Source organism: Lathyrus oleraceus, chromosome 3 (assembly GCF_024323335.1).
Source record: "Lathyrus oleraceus cultivar Zhongwan6 chromosome 3, CAAS_Psat_ZW6_1.0, whole genome shotgun sequence".
NCBI classification, from domain to species: domain Eukaryota; kingdom Viridiplantae; phylum Streptophyta; class Magnoliopsida; order Fabales; family Fabaceae; genus Lathyrus; species Lathyrus oleraceus.
This window is the reverse complement of record NC_066581.1, coordinates 26,831,599-26,848,738: the sequence shown is the minus strand read 5'-3', so window position 1 is coordinate 26,848,738 and position 17,140 is coordinate 26,831,599.

Below are 17,140 nucleotides of genomic sequence, written 5' to 3'. Positions count from 1 at the left end.
GGTTTGTTCCAAGGAGGTTAAACTAATGTTCTATGTGATGTTAGAACATGTTGTTCAACAAGTATGCAGCTACTGGTTGAAGAGCAGATGTTTTTAGGTGTCAAACAAAGGGATACTTTGGTTTGAAACCTACTCCTGACCTGGAAGAAGAGACATATGTGTGTGCTAAGTTGACAAGGGTAGGGTCAACTGTGTGTGTGCTCAAGAAGGTCACTTCTAGACGTCTGATCTCTAGAAGTGGAGTTGGTTGAGATGTGATATTGTGCAATTTCCTGCTGGTTGTCCTATTCCTGTAGATTGATCAGGGTTGGATAGTTGTTCCCTGAAGTACTATGTTATGATTGAAGACAAGTCCCCTGGATGTTAGAAGTCAATAATGGGGTAACCTGATTGCTATTTCATTTAAGAGGATTGGGACCATGAATCTTGGTATTCAAACACCACGCTCAGAAGTGGCAGTTCTTTCAAGGAGTGAGAATATGAAGACTCAGAGGTTGGTTGAGGTAGTATGCTCTGGCAATGCATATCTACTATTAACTGGTATTGTTTTGTTGTCACTAGTACTTATGGTCAGTTGGAGTCTGATTGGTGTGATTGAAGTATGTATAGGCATAACTCATAGAGTTAGTTGCCACTGGTAGGGATGGTGTATGTCATGTTGAGACATTTGTGTACAATGCATGGATATTGGTGTGGAGTTTCCATGATTGTTAATTTGAGGGGGAGCTTTGATTAACCTCCTCACGTTTGGTCAGCCTAGGGTCTGGTTGGCTGTTGACCTGTGTCACCTGGGTTCTGGTTGTTGTGTGACACATTTGCAAGGAAGGATTCATCTCTCTCATTCCTAAGGGTGAATCTAATCTGGAAAGATTCTCGAAACTATTGAGGTGCTTGCAAGCAGAAGATCTTGTCACAAGAAGAGTATTTTCAAAGTATTCTTATGATGGAAGTATCTGAAAGGATAATTGGGAAAGGATTTAAGATCAATGTCTACTTGTGCCAAGTACAAGTATTTAATTGATTATCCTTGGAGCTCCAGATAACTGATGTTCTTAAAGATGTTGGAACATCTCTTCTTCAAGACCCTGTGCAGAATCACAGGAAGGATAGTACATTGGTTTATGATCTATCTCCTTGGTGGCAGCAAGAGCATATGATCTCTGAAAAAGGTTTCCTGACAAGAAACATGTTCAGCCTTGGGGTGTACAAGAAGAAGAAGACATCATAGTCTTGATGGTGGTTACTTGGATCAGTTTATTTCTGATCTAGGTAAGGAAGTGCATTGGCTAATGCACATTGTGGAGTTAAGAACAAGTGGCAACATTCTTAACATCATGGAAACAACTTTACTTTAGGAAGTAGAATCCTTGGTATAGCTGAAGGGTTAGTCTCTAACTGGTCCTTCTGAAGACTCATGCATCAGAGTGTCTGATGTCTTTGGAGAAGAAGCAGGAATTCATCAAGGTGTGAGCTTGGATGACTTAACTGCAAACCTGCAGGATGGAGGTTGTTTACTCAAACTTGGTTCCACAATCAAGTCTATGAGAGCATTGAACTCTTGTTCTGTGTAGGGAGGAAATTCTTTCAAGTGGCAGAAGAAGGAGCTGAATTCAACAGCTAAATGTTAAAACACAATGTTGTGACATTTGGTTTAACATCAGAATCTTAGTTGGTGAAGTGGCACATCAACTTAAGATAGAAGGGTCTACAGAGTTGTAGATTGGGTACTTCAAAAAGGTCGTTCTCATTGCAGTTCTTTGGAGTTGCTGGATGGAGAAGATGTTACATGTTCATGTCTTAGAGAATCTAAGTTCTGTTTAACATGTAGCTTGAAGCTCAAGTCTCACTTGGAAGGTCAGCATATCTTTGGGAGAAGTCTGATAAACTTGGAGAGGTCAAAAAGTGGCATTTGACTTTTTCATATGAGGATTCATGAAGGAGGTAATCAACCAGTGGCATTTGGTCTATCTCAGAAGTGAGTTCGAAGAATCAAGATAATCAACATATGGCAGCAGATTATTCTTGAGGAAAGTCTGAGACAAATTACTTTTGAGCAGAAAAGTAGTAAGTTGAAGACAAAAAGAGGTGTTTTCTATTCATCTCTTAGAGCTTGTGGTAGGAGTTCTAAGCTATCTATGGAAGATTATCTCTTGTAATGGGATAAGAATGTATATGTCCCAATTTGTGTCTGGTTTCTTTTGGATTAAGCTGGTGACTCAGTGACATCTGAAGATTATAAGATGGTGTTCCTTGTTATGTTGTGAGGATGTCCTAACTAATGTTAGAACATTTTGTGAAGTGGTTTTCTGTTCTGGTTAGAAGAGAGATTGACACAGAGTGTGGATGTGTTCAGCCAAGAGGGTTGAACAGAGGGTGTGCTCTTGAAGACATGAAGATGCGTCTTATGTTTTCCATTCATCAAGTGGTCTGGGTTCTCTTTGAATCAGGAAATATGTGAAGGTCCAACTTTGGGGTGTTGGAGATGTTCATGTGTGATCTCCAAGTTTCAAGAGGAGAGTTGGTTGTTCATGACAGGGGGAGTTCTGTCTTTGTGCTGCAAGTAATCATCAAGCTATGTGTTCTCAGATGACAAGGTATGGCACCTTGTTAGTTATTGGGTTGATGTGATGTGTGTCAAGGCTGAGGGAGCAGAAGAGTGTCTGACCGGATGTCATGACATTGCCTTGGATAATATTTTTGTTTCCTTCTGAACCTTAAAGTCATGAGGAAATATGGATGTGGTGTGTCTAATTATGATAAATTAGAATAAGCCTGATTGTTACAGTTGTGTGGTACAGGGGGAGTAACCATCTACTGGTGTTTGTGAATTTGGCTTTAGTGGTGCCAGATGTCAAGTTTCTACTGGAGGTACGAAAGTGGTCTTAGGAAATGTTGATAGGAAGAATACTTGAAGAATGCAGGAAAAAACCACGTTGAATGTTAAGACATCGCATGCAACGTGTCTGACTGCATATAGGGAATAGTCTCCAGGCACTGGAACTGCTGTTTTGGAAAAGAAACAGTCAAGAGCTATAAAAGGCATTCAAAGATAGTCTGAGATTTTGTTGGTGATTCTCTGACTGTTTCTCAGCAAATATTAATGAATCTTGACCAAGCATTTACTCCTACCGTTAATTCCTAAGCACGGGCTGGACTATTTAAAGGATGTAATAGCCCCCTTCTTCTCACAAGAGAAACACTCCATTCCCTCTAAACCATGGGGTATGTTAAGGTTTGGGCAAACTGCGCCTGGATCTGGTTTTGTGAGGGGTTCATTTACAAATGTTTAGCTAAAAAGGGGGAGAGAAAGATAGTCCTGAGAATGTACCAGAAGCAAGTAAAATGTGGTAGCAAGCAGAAGCTGGCTTCAGGCACAGAAGTCACTAACTGGGCATATCACTTGTGTCTTGTGATCTGAGTTAAAAGGACAGTTGTGTCTTGTGATCTGAGTTACATTATCTATGTACTCAGCATTACATATTCTTCTGGAAGCTCTACCGTTGAGGGGAAGGGTTCTGATGCAACTGATTCTTGTACCTCTACTTCCTCATGTACACCAACTTTGGTGTTTGTGGTGGTTGAGATAATGACAGAGGCTTATTTGTTTTAGCTAAAATTTGCCAAAGGGGGAAATTGTTAATATCTTAGGATTGGCATTAATTTTGTAAAACAAATAATGTAATCATCTCTGTTGTTTTAATATGTTGGGTTGAAGAAGTTCAACATCTGGACCAACATGTCATGTACGATGTCACGACATCATGCCTGTGACATCGTACATGTGTAGAAAACTGAATTAATTAATTCAGTATATATTCTGGGATTAGTGAGGATATTTGGTGAATATCCTAACTCCCATGTGGAGGTCTTAAAGACTCAATCAAAATATATATAGGCTCCAAATATGGAGATATATATGGAGAGATTTTAGGATTGAAGACCTTATTTGTAGCAGAAATTTTCTGCTGACTTTGTAACAACAAAGAAGAAGTTTGCTGCGATTTCTGAAGGCCCAAATCCAGTTGGGTGATTAGGTTATAAATAGCACAATGTAACCTAGTTTTTGTAAGGCTCATAGATTGAAAAATTAGGGGTGTGTGTGAGGTAAACCTCCCAACCTGTGGGAAGGTTACCATGTGTTTCTCAGTGTTCAAAGCTGAGAGTATTTGTAACTCAAAGCCTGTAGGCAAGAGTTGTTTGTTCTTGAATGAAGCTGTGAAGCAAGTTCAAGTTGTTTAACATTACATTGTATTTGTATTGATAGGAATGGAAACTAGAGGTTTCTATCTAGGAGTTCCTAGGTATAGATTGCATTGGGTAGGGATTAAGCGAAGAGTTGTAAATGGGGGAGTTTAGCTCTGAATTAATACTGCTGATAGTGGATCTTCTTCTTGGCTTGGTATGCCCCCAGAGTAGGTGATGTTGCACCGAACTGGGTTAACAATTTCCTGTGTTTGTTTACCTTCTGCATGTTATAATCCTGTCTGCCATAACTCAGGTTGTAATTCAGTCTGCTTATCAAGTTAATAACAGACCTGATACATAGCCTGCTGTTTGAATGTAAATCAGAATGTTTTGACATTCATCATTAACAACACATACTGAATAATAGGCATGTGGATCTCAGTTCAATATTTAGTTAAGTCTGGTCTTCAAGAGGATAACAGACCTGGCCAAAGGATCATAGTGAAACTGTCAAACTGGATGTCTTGACAGTTGGTTGTGTAGGCTGATACTGAAGTAGAGACTGGTTAGTCTTTCACAGTATAGCAAAGTTAGGAACATAACAGAATTAGCATGAGGTATATGTTCTGGATGTCAAACTGAATGTTGTGACATTCACACCTGACAGTTTGTGCTAAATTGTAGGATAATTAGTTTTTCTGTTTCAGCATTTTTCTCAGGCTAATTTTAGGAATCCAACAGCTGAGCTAAAATCCAGGAAAATAACAACTAACCTACCATTAATGAACCTAACAAATAACCTATTTGTCAGCTCCCTAATGTGTGGAAATAAGGTTACCTTGCTTGACTTTTAGCTTAGGAAACACGAGTACTAAGCCAGCAAATTGGAATACAGTAATAGGTGATGTGCAAATCAATATTGATATATCATGCTGATAACTGTGCAAACACAACAGAAGTAAGTGTGGTGTTTGTTCTCTGCTGTGTCTTTGGACAAGAAGGACAGAACTAGATGTTCTTCCATTCTAAGGAAATACAGTAGCAGATGTCGTGACAACTGTGAAAGCGTGCTTGAGTACAGGGTTTTTATTTGTATAACTGTCTTGCTGTATTAGTTACAATGTTGGATCAGATGTCTTGACTTGGAGTAGAACATCTGAATTCTGACTACGCCAGAATTTCAAATATACTCGGCCTTAGTTGTAGAATCAGCAACTGTATCTTGCTTTGAACTTTTCCAGCTCACTGCGCCACCGTTTAAGCAAAACACATAACCAGATTGCGATCTAAAATCATCCTTATCTGTCTGGAAGCTAGCATCGGTGTATCCAATTAAAGCCAACTCTTCCTGACCTCCATATATCAAGAATGAGTCCTTAGTCCTTCTCAAATACTTAAGGATATTCTTGACAACTACCCAATGAGCATCACCAGAATCAGATTGGTACCTACTCGTTGCACTTAAAGCATACGAGACATCTGGTCGAGTACATAACATGGCATACATGATAAATCCTATTGCAGATGCATATGGAATCTTATTAATGCGATCCCTTTCTTCCTTAGTTGAAGGGGATTTTGTTTTTGATAGACACATGCCATGTTGCATAGGTATGAATCCTTTCTTGGAATCATGCATATTAAAGCGTCTCAACACTTTGTCTATGTACGTACTCTGACTTAGGCCAAGCAGTTTTTGTGATCTATCTCTATAGATTCTGATTCCTAATATATAGGCTGCTTCACCTAGGTCCTTCATAGTAAAGCATTCCCCAACCAAGACTTTACTTGTTGCAGGGTAGGGACATCGTTTCCAATGAGTAATATGTGATCTACATATAATACCAGGAAAATGATCATGCTCCCACTAACCTTCTTGTAGACACAAGGCTCATCTTCGTTCTTGATGAATCCATATTGTTTTATTGTTTCATCAAAACGAAGATTCCAGCTTCTGGAAGCTTGCTTCAATCCATAGATTGATCTTTGTAACTTACATATCTTTTGGGCTTCTTCTGGTATGTCAAATCCTTCAGGCTGTGTCATGTACACACCCTCAAGAAGATTACCATTAAGGAAATCAGTTTTGACATCCATCTGCCATATTTCATAATCATGATATGCAGCGATAGCAAGTAAAATCCGAACAGATTTAAGCATTGCAACTGGTGAAAAGGTTTCATCATAGTCAACCCCATGAATTTGTTTATATCCTTTTGCAACCAGTCTTGCCTTATAGGTATGTACCTTACCATCCATGTCAGTCTTCTTTTTGAAGACCCACTTGCATCCTATAGGGTTAACTCCTACAGGAGGCTCTACCAAGGTCCAAAATTGGTTTGTGTACATGGAATCCCTTTCATATTTCATGGCTTCTAGCCACTTCTCAGACTCGGGACCAGTTATGGCCTCTTGGTAGGTCACAGGCTCATCTTGATCCATGAGTAATACATCACCTTGATCAATTATGAGATATCCATATCTCTCAGGTTGGTGAAGTATCATACTTGACCTACGTTAGTCTTGTTCTACTTGGGCAGGTTGCTCTTCCACAACTACTTGTGTTTCCTGCTCTAATTCCTCCATAGGTGTATCGATGCTTTGTGATTCTTGAATTTCTTCAAGCTTTACTTTCCTCCCACTGATTCCTTTGGAAATACAATCCTTTTCTAGGAAAACTCCAGTTCGAGCGACAAACACTTTGCCCTCAGAAGGATTGTAGAAGTAATACCCTCTTGTTTCTTTAGGATACCCCACAAATAAGCATTTGTCAAATTTGGGTTCAAGCTTAGTTGAAATTTGTCGTTTCACATAAACTTCGCAACCCCAAATCTTCAAGTAAGACATATGTAGTTTCTTACCACTCCATATCTCATATGGTGTCTTCTCAACCTTTTTGGATGGAACACGGTTAAGTGTGTAAGCTGCTATCAATAGTGCATGTCCCCAAAAGGAGTTTGGAAGATTGGCGTGACTCATCATGGATCGGACCATGTCTAACAGGGTTCGATTTCTTCTCTCAGATACACCATTCCATTGGGGTGTTCCAGGAGGAGTAAGTTGGGATAGGATCCCACACTCTTTCAGATGGTCATCGACCTCTAGGCTTAAATACTCACCACCTCGATCTGATTGAAGAGTTTTAATATTCTTACCTAGTTGGTTTTGTACTTCATTCTTGAATTCCTTGAACTTTTCAAAGGACTCTGATTTGTGTTTCATTAAATACACATACACATATCTACTAAAATCATCAGTAAATGTGATGAAGTACTGAAGACCTCCTCTGACTGGTATGTTCAGTGGTCCACATACATCAGTATGTATGAGGGCCAAAAGATCATTAGCTCTTTCACCTTTTCCTGTGAATGGAGACTTTGTCATCTTTCCAATTAAACAAGATTTGCATGTCTCATATGATTCATAATCAAAAGAGTCCAATGGTCCATCTTTATGGAGTTTGGAAATGCGTTTCTCATTTATGTGGCCTAATCGATAATGCCAAAGGTAAGTTGGATTTAACTCATTAGGTTTCATCCTTTTAGTATTAATGTTATAAATAGGCATTTCAAGATCAAGGACATATAGTCCATTGTTCATTTGTGCAGTAGCATAGAATGTATCATTCAAATAAATTGAGCAACAATTGTTCTTTATTATAAATGAAAAACCAAACTTGTCCAAACAAGAAACGAAAATAATATTCCTGCTAATTGCAGGTACATAATAATAATTCTCTAACTGAATTATTAAACCACTAGGTAAAGTCAATACATAAGTTCCTACGACTAAAGCAGCAACCTTTACTCCATTGCCAACTCGTAGGTCAACTTCACCTCTTGCCAAATCTCTACTCCTTTTTAGTCCCTGCACATTGGTACAAATGTGAGAACCGCATCCAGTATCTAATACCCATGATGCAGAAGTAGATAAATTAATTTCAATAACAAAAATACCTGAAGTTGAAGTCTCTACTCCATTCTTCTTATCTTCCAGGTACTTTGAGCAGTTTCTCTTCCAGTGTCCGGTCTTACCGCAATGGAAGAAGGTGCCTTCTTTTGCTATGCCTCCACTAGGCTTCAAAGTAGCAACAGTGGGTTTGGGTTTGGCAACTTCCTTGCCCTTCCCTTTATCACCCTGCTTGGTGGGCCTTTTGTTCTGTCTCTTTCCATTTTCGATCATCAGAATGGACTTCCCTTTTGACTTCAGATTCTGCTCAACAGTTCTTAACATGGCTAGCAGTTTAGGAAGATATTTGTCCATATCATTCATATTGAAATTTAGGAGAAATTGACTGAATCTATCTGGCAACGATTGCAAGATTAAATCAGTCGCAAGTTCCTTTCCGGGGGGAAAACCCAACCTCTCAAGGTTTTCCACATACCCAATCATCTTGAGCACATGGGGACCTACAGGGGCTCCCTCAGCTAACTTGCCTTGAAAAAAGGCTTTTGAAACTTCAAAACTTTCATGCCTTGCTTGCTCTTGATAGAGGATCTTGAGGTGTTCGATCATATCGAACGCTGCCATGTTCTCATGTTGCTTTTGCAACTCTGAGTTCATGGTAGCTAGCATGAGACAAGCAGTTTCATTGGCATCATCGACATGCTTCTTATAAGCATCTCTTTCTGCCTTAGGTGCAGAACTAGGAGGTTTCTCTTTAGGAACATGTTTCTCCAAGACATACAACTTTCTATCATGTTTGAGGACAATCCTCAGATTTCGGTGCCAATCCAGAAAATTTGTCCCAGACAATTTTTCCTTGTCAAGGATTGATCGCAAAATGTTGTTAGAGGTGTTTGTTGTCATGGTAATCTACATGAAAATAATGAAAATATAAGTATCAATAACATATTTAATTAGGCCTTTAATTAAATATGCTCCCACTATTTTACTCAAAACAAATGACCCTCACCATTTGATTCGGAAAATCCCGTTGGAAGATTTTCTAGTGGGTCGAGATCCACATTTCACTTTGTTTTAAGTCCGCGTAGGCGGATTACACAAAACTAGGTTATTTAGGTAGGAACTCCTTCCAATTGTATCTAATACAACTCTCGAATATTTTAGTTGGGTGAATAACTCCTTATTCCAATCCATCACATGGATCATTTCCAACTCTTGCTTCTAAACATATATAATCTTATTATAATTTGTTTAGTTAAGTTTGACCCATTGTTTTAGCAATTGGATATTACAATTATCCCATCGCACCTTACTAATATAGAACATGCACCTCGCGTAGACGAAACCTACATTATCCGATACTAGTCTTGATGAGTGCTAAAACTTGGAAAGCATAAACTTAATATTTAATTTGAGGGAATTTTCAATTATTCTAATCTCACTGGCTTATTTATCATATAAATCGTCTCTCACATGCATCAACATACATTCACATGCATCAACATACATACATAATGAAACAGTTATGGCGCCTAGCGCAATTGTTCTCCCAAGCCAATGAGAGAACCTAAGCTAACCTAATAACGATCTAAGCTTCTCCAAGCAAGATCTTCAAGGTTGTCCTCCTTTGATATTGAATTCTTCTCTTTCTTCATAACATTACATTACATAAAAGACACTCGTTTTACATACGAGGGAGTGAGATGAGAAAAGAAGTTACATTATGAGATTAAAAGAGAGGCACGACACGCAGGTCGTATTTTAAAAACCCAAAACAAAATAAAGGAAAACTAAGGTCATAACCGATCACCACAAGACAATAATAATAAACACATTATTATTAATTTTAATTCTTTTAATTAATTAAAACCAAATTAAATTTCGGCGACCGATCACACTACGCAGAGTTAGCCGGGGGTCCGAAAATTTTAATGAACAATTCATTTGAAATCGACGTCGTTTTTCACATCAACACTTGATACTTTAAAACACAACTCTTGCGCAGTCACAACCCTAATCACATAACTCTTTGACAACACAACCCTTGTGCCGTCATTAACCCTAATGCATAACTCTTTGACAACACAACCCCTGTGCCGTCATTAACCCTAATGCACCAATTTCATCTGTCAAACACATCTTGATTGTTGATTCAGCATGATTGATCAATACGTCATTGCTTCACCATACAAATGTCGGATCAAGAAGCAAACGACCATTGATCGCTCAAAGGAAAACAACCATTAAGTGTTTGAATGAACGAAACAGAAACAATATATCATATATACCGTATTTTGCATCAGGATTACTTATATCATATATATAACTTGATTGATCTCAATTTAATTACTCGTTTATTCTTTGATTCATTCTGTCTTTTAATCGTATTAATACAGAAAATACAGAAAATAAACAACTATCAGATGCATGGTTTCGTAAGTGGCTCTGATACCACTGAAGGAGAATGGCGACCCAAAACGCAGCGGAATTTAAAATTTCTCCTTTAATGGTCCTTACGAATGGGCATGATCAGTGATAGAATCGTTACCTCTTGTGGCGATTGTAACCTTTGATGCAGATCTACGGAGCGATCACAAACGTTGAACGATGACAACGCCTCTACTCAGTCCACACAAACGGATTCCTTCAATCTCAGTGCTAGCTGCTACGAATGAAGGCTTTGAGTGAGAGAGAGAGAGAGAAATGAAATTGCAACTGCACAAATGCTTCTACACAAGGTTCTATTTATAGAACCACTTGTGTGGGCTACAAGCTAAAAAGCCCACTCAAGTGTATATGGCCCATATCTTATAATATGCCCAAATCACTTAAGCGCGTGGTACCTTACCATATTTCGTATTCTACTTAAGTACACCGTACCTTACGATGTTCTACAATTCACTTAAGGGCATCGTACATTACGGTATTCCTTAGTTACTCTATCTCTCATCAATCCGTCCTTTGTGTGTGACCTTGTAGGTTTTCGCGGCATTGGTAATTATATTAAATCACGTATTTAACATAATAAATAGTGAGTGGTATCTAGCAACACATCACTGCTACCCAAGACACGAAAATGTCATGTGATCTGACAAATCCTTTTGTGATAATAATTATGTGTATAATTACCCTTTTGCCCTTATGTCTATATTGAACACAAGGCATAGACCGTGTCATCCTTGTCCAGTTCAATATTGGGCCCATAGACATTTATCCTGTTACGCAGAATGGGCAAATTCCATCTAGGTCACTCATGTCCCTTAGCATGCTTCGTGGAGTACCCATCAACTGTCTTTATGGTCATCCAGTTACGAACAACGTTTGATCAGCAATAAGGCACTCGACTCTACATCTAGGGTCCATAGTGGTTTCAGGTCGAAGGGTGGTATACACCATTATCACCATGAGAATAACTTATGACACTTTGCATAACATTCTATATAGTATTCTCATAGCGGGTCAATCCAGTATAAATATTACTCTTAATATTCATACCTATGTTTAAGACTTGATAACTCCTTATCCATGATCCATGAGATGTGATCATCAGTCTATATACATAATAGTCTTAATGCTTTAATGTTATCCCACTTCACAATAAAGCTCGACTACGGATACTTTAAGAATAATGTTCTTATGTTTAATGTGATCTCATGATTAAGTCACACTTGATACATTAAACGGACTATCTATTCTAGGGACTTTATTAAACAAACATAATAAAGAAAAAAGTCTTTTATTATTAATATATAACTTGATACAAGTACCAAAAGTATTGGCCTTTAGGGCTTACACCAACACATAGGGCCATCTGCAGAATTTCCATAGCTTTCAACATTGGCCTCTAGGGTCGATTTTATCCTATTTTCAGCCATATAGTCCGAAAACTAAGCCAACACTTGTGCCTTAACAGACATCTTCGTCTACCATTGTCCACCATGTGGGAGGTGGACTTCCCTCTTCGACAGGGTTTCTTCCCACTTGCTCTTTGTCCTAGATGAATCTATAATTTGGGTGCAGATTCAAAGAGTAAGTTGAGTTCTTCTCAAAGGCGTATGCCTCCTTTACTTCATAACATGGTGGTATTTTTGCCAAATTCCCGTCAAAGTCCTTTTTCCCGACCTTGCCTATGTCATCCTTGTAATAGATTTGGTCAGCTTCAATATTCTCTACAATGCCATCCTCTATCCAGATGGCTACCCTCTGATGCAAGGTTTATGGCACAAATCCAATGTTATGTATCCATTCACGTCCGAACAATAAGTTGTAGTTTGCATTGGGTCTGATAACCATAAACAAAGTCGCCGTAGATGTCGACCCTACGGACAAATCGACTTGGATCACACCCAGTATATTGTTGGTCTTACCCTCATAGTTGGATAACACCATGTTGTTGAGCCTAAGGTCGTCATCGACCTTCCCCAATTTCTTGAACACCGAGTATGGCATCAGATTGACCATTGCATCACCATCTACAAACACCTTGTTAACTGCTTTAAAGTCAACTTTCTCTCTAATGAAAATTTGCTTTAAGTGATACATCATATTGGGGTCAGGCCTCTCGAAGACTACCTGTTTCTCCTCAACCATACCATTATTCATGATGTAGTAGTATAAAGGCTTTTGTTTAATTGCCTCATCTAGAGTAATGTCTTTCTTGACCTAAAAAACTTTCGACACTCGATCATATTATGTTGGAAGCACTGAGACAATTCCATAGTTAATATGAAGGTTGCCTTCTTACTCTTTGCTGAAATTGTCCTCGACCATCTCATCGTCCAACCTAAGGGTATATTCAGGCTTCTCATGCCTTGGTCGAGGGGAGTGAAAGGGTACATAAGCATCCTCTTCCTCAATGGGGTACTCAGGATCATGGTAATGAGGGTCACCCTCTTCTGGCTAAGGAGTATATCATGCAATCTCGTATTCTGAATGCGGACATTATTCAAGGGTTTTCTCCCTCACTCTGAGTCCTTCTACGATGGGGGAACTTGTGCCATTTTTGAAACTAAGTGTGATTTCTCGCCTTTGTTAACCTTTTTAGAGTAAGGTTTCTGATCATGCTTCGCTGCAGCCGAATTTCGCTTTCCTTCTGGCACATCATGCTCATTTCCTTGAGCCTCCCTTTCAAAAAATTTCTTCCTTTGATAACACCTCGACCGAGTGCGTGTCATAGGGTTCTTTCCTTTGTAGGTTGTAACACCCATTTTTCTACCCCAAATTATTTAGCATATAATCAGAGTAAATAAGCACGCATATAAACAAAAGGGCGTCACATCGACGTTTTCAAAATTTAAAACTTTCAAAAACCAACAATACACCTGGTCATTCAAAATAACACATTTCACTCATCATGAATATTCAAGCAATATGCGTTCGCAGCGGAAAATAAAGAATACTCATGTATTTCATAATATGATCCATGTCCCATACCATGATCATCTCTCAATAATCACTTCAAATAAAATAAAACAATTCATGACATAAAGCATATCAAAATAAGATATGAGTTCAATACCACTAATCTACCTAGTGTTACATGACCAGAGCATTGACTCATTACCTAATTTCAAACTAAATACGGAGACTCTCCAGCTAATCTTGAGCGAGCTACCGTCCACCTACTCCAGCAATACTACTCTGTAGTATCTGCACGATACCCATGTAAAGGTAACATTCAAACAGAAAGGCTGAGAATTCAAATCATTATGAAATAGCATAATAAGGCACAATGAATTAAAACAACAATTCAAGAATTCATCACACTTTGTATTATTATCTCACTGATATTAACAAACAATCATCTCACATGCTTCAAACATGCATCACACCCACATCAATACATGCATTCAATGATCACATAACTATAAACGACTCGATGCAAGACAATGTGACTCCATGCATGCGGTACCTCAATGTGAACTCAAAGTTTCACCGCTTTCCGATTCAATATCTAGAACCCAAGCCACGCTTCCGATCCGGACAAGACCAAAGCCCTACGTCTGTTTCCAATGAAGGATCACCGCTTAATACTATGCCTAACCCCAATTAAGGATTAACGTCTGCTACGTTTGTTTCTAATGAAGGATCACCGCTTAATACTACGCCTGATTCCAATTAAGAATCAACGTCTGCTCATGTGAACCCACAGTTTCACCACTTCCACAATGAAGTCAACCATGCTATGAATGAATGCACACATACCAACACATATGCAATTAAGACCATCTATGCCGTCTTAACATTCCACATATCACCATGACTCAAAATTGGTACATATACACATTCATCACAACACATCATCTACGATTACATAGACACATCCATAACCATTCAATCATTCACAATTCAATAATGGTATACATACACATTCATACAATATATTATCCACCAATATAGGCCAATCATCAAATATGTACACATAGATTTCATTCCAGAACGCACACAACATTTAAATATCATTTTTTTTACTTTTCAAACAGTGTTAACCGGTTAACGCATATGGTTAATCGGTTAACGTAAAACAGAATGCGCTACTTGGCAATTTTTAACAGTGTTAACCGGTTAACGCCCTGGGTTAACTGGTTAACGCAAGACAGAATGTAATTTTTCAATATCGTAACAGTGTTAACCGGTTAACACCCTGGGTTAACCGATTAACGTAAAACAGAAAGCTGTTCCTGCGCTAACACGAAACAGAATGCAGATTTCCCCGCATTTTTCGTCGTTGGAGGACTTCCGGACCTCCGATTTCGATTCCGTAAAAAGCTACACGTTCAGAAAATTATGACTCATCCAATTATATATTCATTCACAGTTTTAGCATCATTTAATCATCATAATTCAAGGGTATTTATCAAGACCTAATAATTTCAAAACCATGCCAATTAAGGATTTCAACCTAAAACATGTTCCTACCCATTGACCCAATCATACTAACCCATAATAATAAGGATTTCCCCCCTTACCTTGTAAATCTGATGGAAACCCTGACTCCTCTTTACTTTTCCTCTCCTCTTTCTCTATTGCCTTCAGTGCTCAAGTGAATTCTAATTCTCACTTCCTTCACTCTTACTATTTATAATAGTATTCTAGTTGGGCTTAAATCATCTAATTTAATCACTAGGCCCAATAATACCTAATATTTAAATACCTCTATTTAAATTTAAATAATTAACCACTCACTATGCAACCAAGTTAATTAATTAATTCAATTATTTACTTATTTCTCATATCCACTAGATAATTAATTAATACACCAATTAATTAATTAACACTCCACATAATTAAATTAAAATTATAATAATAATAGTATAATAATTCAATACAAAAAAAATGGGTTGTTACAACTCTCCCCCACTTAAAAGATTTTCGTCCTCGAAAATTTACCTCAAACGAACAACTCCGGATATGATTCCCTCATCTTATCCTCGAGTTCCCACGTAATATTTCCATTGGCGACTCCGCCCCATATCACTTTTACCAAAGCAATCTCCTTACCACGAAGCTTCTTCACTTCTCGATCTTCAATCCGCACAGGTGATGTATCAACCGTCAAATTATCCCGTACTTGCACATCATCTAATGGAACAACATGCGATGGATCCGCAATGTACTTCCTAAATTGAGACACATGGAATACATCATGAAGATTAGAAAGTGATGGTGGTAATGCAATCCGATATGCCACTTCACCTATCCTCTCGGAAATCTGATAAGGACCAATGAAACGCGGCGTCAACTTACGCGACTTCAAAGCTCTACCAACACCAGTTATTGGCGTAACTCGAAGAAACACATGCTCGTCTTTCTCAAACTCAAGAGCCTTCCTCCTCTTATCATGATAACTCTTTTGACGGCTCTGAGAAGCCTTCATCTTCCTTTGAATCATCTTAATCTTATCTGTAGTCTCTTGAATCAACTTGGGTCCAACCACAACACTCTCTCCCGGTTCGTACCAACATAAAGGAGTTCTACACCTTCTGCCATAAAGAGCCTCAAAAGGTGCCATTCCAATACTCGAATGGAAACTGTTATTATATGTGAACTCGATTAAAGGCAAGAAACTATCCCAATTCCCTCCTTGTTCCAAAACACAAGACCTCAAAAGATCTTCAAGTGACTGAATAGTCCTCTCCGTTTGACCATCAGTTTGCGGATGATATGCTGAACTCAAACGCAACTTCGTACCCAAAGCACTTTGCAAACCTTCCCAAAATCTTGAAGTGAACCTCGGATCTCTATCCGAAACAATACTCGACGGTATACCATGCAAACACACAATCCTCTCGATGTACAACTTAGCAAGTCTCTCCATCGAATAATCCATCCTCATCGAAATAAAATGAGCACACTTCGTCAGCCTGTCCACAACGACCCAAATCGCTTCACAATTACTCGATGTTCTTGGTAAGCCCAAAACAAAATCCATAGAGATACTATCCCACTTCCACTCGGGAATAGATAACGATTGCATCAAACCAGACGGCTTTTGATGTTCAATCTTTGACTTTTGACAAGTCAAACATGAATACACAAATTCCGCTACATCCTTCTTCATACCTTGCCACCAAAACATCTTCCTCAAGTCTTGATACATCTTAGTAGCACCAGGATGAATACTCAGGCCACTTCTATGCCCTTCCTCAAGAATCCTCTTTCTCAAATCCATAACATTCGGAACACACACTCGATCACGACACCTCATGATACCATTCTCATCAATTCGAAAGTCACCACCTTTGCCTTGGTTAATCAATGTTATAACCTCGACTAACTTCAAATCTGACTTCTGACCTTCTCTAATCTCGTCAAGAATGCCACACGTAAGCTTCAACATTCCAAGCTTAACACACGAAGACGTCGCTTCACAAACCAAACTCAAATCCCTAAATTGCTCTAACAATTCAAACTCTCGCATCATCAACATAGACATATGCAATGGCTTCCTACTCAATGCATCGGCTACAACATTCGCCTTCCCAGGATGATAATTCAAATCAAAATCGTAATACTTCAAGAATTCCAACCATCTCCTTTGCCTCATATT